The sequence below is a fragment of the Mastomys coucha genome, unplaced genomic scaffold, assembly GCF_008632895.1.
Source record: "Mastomys coucha isolate ucsf_1 unplaced genomic scaffold, UCSF_Mcou_1 pScaffold7, whole genome shotgun sequence".
Classification (NCBI taxonomy): Eukaryota; Metazoa; Chordata; class Mammalia; order Rodentia; family Muridae; genus Mastomys; species Mastomys coucha.
This window is the reverse complement of record NW_022196913.1, coordinates 57811984-57816715: the sequence shown is the minus strand read 5'-3', so window position 1 is coordinate 57816715 and position 4732 is coordinate 57811984. Positions and strand designations below refer to the sequence as shown.

The following is a 4732-nucleotide window of genomic DNA, read 5'->3' as shown; positions in this document are numbered from 1 at the left end:
CTCTGGTTTACCCGTGGACTTTTAATTCGGAACACATTTCCACACAGAGAGGCAGAACAAAGCACAATAGCTCTGGAGTTCAATTTACATTCTCAGTCAGTGAAACAAAATGGAAATAAAAACCAGTTGTGAGAGAGTCACTCACAATGACTCTGAAGCTCCAAAAGTGCCTTTCCTTGTGTGTCATGGAAGAAAAGACTTTTTTTTTTAAGCCACCAGAGAAAAGCTGAAGTGACCAAAAAAGGAGAGGTGAGGGAGGTTTTTCCTTCAGTTTGTTTTAAAGTGGAGCTGACAGTGTGTGAGCGAGCGCTCTCAATCTGGCAGACAGAAGGCTGTTTCACTATTTCCTGATGGCTTCCCTTCTGTTCTTCGCCCGGTTCAGTGCTGCCAGGCACTAGCCACTCCGTGTGGTCCTGGGAAGTTTCCACACAAGCAACTCAAGGTTTCTTGACCAGGCTTCCTAGATGACTGCCGAGCTTGGGTCATGTCCCAGCACTGAGATTTCCAGGTACATATCCGCTGTCATAAGTAATGCCTGGCTCATTCTCTGGGAGGAAAATCCCAAGTACTAGCAAATGGATGCATCTTCAGGCGCTCTGTCAGCTACCCAGTTTAAAAGCTTGGTGCAGAGTGTGTTGTGCTTACATGTTTAGGAGGGTTGTAACATGGTAGTGATGGAGGGCTCCCCTGTTAATGCTTTATCTAGATCCCACACGAATGACAGCAGGACCAGATGACGAGGTTGGACTGGAGTTATTTGCACATTCTCTCACACCAGTAGTTACGTGAAATGTTTGCTGTTCCATCGGTGCCCAGAGTGGCCATCCCGTGTATCATCTTCCTCTTTAGGATGTTGGCCTCTGCTGAGCCAACATCCTGAAACAACCCTGAGGCCCTAGGCAAGTTTGTGCCTACAGAGAATGCTGGGGTTTTGTTTGTTTCTGTAGAGCCTCTCCCACATTGTGGCTATGTTTTGTAGACCTGTTTCTGCTATTATATACATTTCCTGAGGGCACGCAGAATCACATGCTGGTTTTTGTAAGGGGGGGTTTTAGCCTCATGTGTGGTGTGGAGCTGTGTAAATCTGTGGCTTGTGAAGCATTTACAGAAGGACATTAATGCTATAATCCCCAGAGTAAATATGGTGACTTTAGATTTATTTTCAGGATTTTTTCAAATTTATTTTATTTTTATCCATGCACTATGTGCATGTGTGTGTGTGTGCCTGTGTGTGATGTATATATGCATGTATGTATGCATGCATGCATGTATGTGTATGCTTGCATATGTGTCTATGGATGCCTGATAAAACTAGAGTAAGGTCTCAGATCCCCTGGAGCTGGAGTTACAGGCAGTTATGAACTGCCTGACATGGATGCTGGGAGCTGAACTTGGATCCACTGGAAGAGCAGCACGTGCTTTTCCACGCCTCGTTTCTCCCACTTGAATATACTTACTTAGGACATCTGGTCAGAAGTACATTTGGACATTGTTGTCTGAACATGTTAAGAACAAAATTTGTTTATTAACCTCTCCAGCACCGCCCCCCCCCAACTCCTCACTTCCAGGGCGGTTTCCCTAGCTTCCATTGCATTTAGCTTTGACTTAACCACACCAAGGAAGGTTCTCTAGGAGAAAGAAAGGCGCTGACCTGCTCCTGCAGCTTCTGGGGGAGGATACTCAGGCCATCTATGGACAGAAGCACCCGATACAAATCTGACATTGCTCCCAGCCAGGGTGTAGGATCGCGAGAGTCCTGTTTTATGAGAGCATCACCTTATAGAATCTATATGGTAGAGAAAGGCCAATGGCTCCCTCCAGATAAGCCGGTGGGCCAAAGGAAAGCTGAATGTGTACAAACCCTTCCAGTTCAACAAGAAGCAATAGAACAGATGCCTGGTAAGCCCAGCGCCAGCCAGAGGGGACACAGCCCCGGTGAAGCCGGAGGAGCCCCGGTGAAGCCGGAGGAGCCCCGGTGAAGCCAGAGGAGCCCCGGTGAAGCCTGAGAATAAACAAAGAAAAAATTTACTTTGTAAAGATTTACACGAAAGCCAAAAATTCTCTAAAAACTAAACAAAACCTATTGGCAGTATTCTCGTGTTCTCGGATCTATGTTTTTTTTCTGATAAAAGGACTTTGTACATATTTTTCTGTGTCATTTCACCACACTTCACCCTTTGAAGCTCGCTCTCCCCTGGTATCCATCAGACACTGGCTTCGGAAACACCCTCTAGATAACCAAAGTGTTCAGTCACAGAACCCATACACCATCCTCTAAACAGCTGTCCAGAGGATGACAAGATCCAGTCTGCCCCAGCTGAACACACTCAGGACACAGCCACGGAGCACAATGGACAGGCACATTCACACTGTGCTGGATGGAGGCTAAGACTACAGCACCGGGGTGCTTGCTGCTCTCGGATTTTAGCTTTGCATTTAGAACGTTTTAGAATCGTTTTCAAATATGTTTTTCCAGCCAACTATACTTGAATCCACCTGTTAAAAAATTGTGAATGCAGAAGGATTGTGTCTCATGCCCATAACTGTGGTACCTTTATTGCGATCACAAATGTGATAAATTTCACATATACTCTGACAAATACAGTCAGTATTTAGGCTTTCCTATTTATTCTTTGTCTCTTTAAAAACCAGGATCCAGGCTGGTGAGATGGCTCAGCAGGTAAGAGCACTGACTGCTCTTCTGAAGGTCCTGAGTTCGGATCCCCCCAACCACATGGTGGCTCACAACCACTCGTAATGAGATCTGACGCCCTCTTCTGGTGTGTCTGAAGACAGCTACAGTGAATTACACCAGAGTCGGAGCATGCGGGGCCGGCAGAGATCCTGAGTTCAATTCCCAGCAGCCACACACATGATGATGGTTCACGGCCATCTGTACAGCTACAGTGTACTCATATACATAAAATAAATAAAATAAGTCTTTAAAAACCAGGATCCAGGAGCCGGAGGTGGCTCAGTGATTAAGAGCCCCGGCTGTTCTTGCAAAGGACCTGGGTTCTGTTCCTAGAACCTACGTAGCAACTCAAGCCATTCCTAACTCTAGGACCAAGGGATCTGATGCCCTCTTCTGGCCTCTTCGGGCAACAGGTACGCATGCAGGCAAAAACAACAACAAAGACAAAGCTCATACATATAAAGAAAAACAAATAAATCTTTAATGAATAAAATGACTCCAGGTCCTTCTGAGATTTATAGGTGTGGTGGTTTGGGTCCTGCATCATTGTACGTACCCTTAAAACTCGTTAGGGTGTCAACTTGTTATCTATCTGATGGGAGGAGGTAAGTAAAGTAGCAAAAAAAAAAATAAGCAAGTGACTTAGTCTGCCCACGGCATCCTATCTAGAGCTGGATGACCCACCCTACCTACTGCTCCATTCCTGTGGACTTTTCCAGGGTGCAGACGCTGCACGCTGTTGTCATGGAGAACAGCTTTTGGTTGGTTTTTTTTTTTTTTTCTCAGATTGTCTCCTCCCAGGGTTGTTGTTGTTCTTCTTTTTTTTTAAAAAAAAGAATTATTTATTTTATGTGTGTGAGTACACTATCTACACTATCGCGGTCTTCAGACACACCAGAAGAGGGCATCAGATCCCATTACAGATGGTTGTGAGCCACCATGTGGTTGCTGGGAATTGAACTCAGGACCTCTGGATGGACAGCGGGTGCTCTTCCCCGCTGAGCCATGTCTCCAGCCGACCCCCAGGGTTATGCTTATGTTCTTCCTCTGCCCTCATATTCCCTGGGAACTGGAGTGAAGTCTGAATGTTTGATGAGATTTTAGTCCAGGACCCTGGGCAGCAGCACTGTGGAGATCTACACGTTGTTTTGCTTTTTGTGGTTTGTTTGTTTGTTTAAAATTAGAGTCTCGCCCGGCGATGGTGGCGCAGGCCTTTAATCCCAGCACTTGGGAGGCAGAGGCAGGCGGATTTCTGAGTTCGAGGCCAGCTTGGTCTACAGAGTGAGTTCCAGGACAGCCAGGGCTATACAGAGAAACCCTGTCTGGAAAAAAACCAAATAAATAAATAAATAAAATAAAATAATTAAAAAAATAAAATTAAAGTCTCACAATACAGACAAGGGTGACTTTGAACCCCTGTTCCTGCTGCCGGCACCACCCAGGACATAGGATTATAGGCATGAACTATCTCACGTTTTATGATTTCTTCTCATCATGTCGGCTGCAGCTCAGCTTCCTCTCAGCAATCAAACTTCCAAACCTCTGCTCTTGCATCTCCACGCCCCATTCAGAGAAAGGGTGACTTTGTTTCTCTTACAAATAGACTGACAAGGGCCACCTTCCATCACCCCCCCGCTTTGAGAGAAACTGTGAAGACAAGCTCCCACCAATGAGATGAGACACAGTTATCACCTACCTAGATGATACACAGAGGCCGTTTTGACCATACATGCACCGTAGCTCAGTTTGAGTTCTGGCACACATACCCTTTTCACAAAAAGAAATTTACCTTACCAAGTTACCAAGATGTTGTTTATACGTTCTTTTGCACAACACGGAGAGTATTCTTTCCCAGAACTGGGAGTACTGCACTTAATCCCTGAGCGAGGTTTGAGGAGGCCACAGAAGGCCACACTTCAGCGCGGAGCAGCACGCGGGGCAGCACGCGGGGCAGCACGCGGGGCAGCACGCGGGGCAGCACGCGGGGCAGTACCTGGAGCAGCACCCGGAGCAGTACCCGGAGCAGCACGCGGGGCA

At 46.5% G+C, this 4732-nt stretch overlaps 1 protein-coding gene across 1 annotated transcript in view; it reads left to right on the top strand.

Annotated features, from left to right (window-relative positions):
• Positions 1–4732, top strand: part of LOC116081520 (antigen LPMC-61-like) — a 19385-nt gene that overhangs the window by 13722 nt on the left and 931 nt on the right. The gene's annotated exons all lie outside the window — the stretch shown is intronic.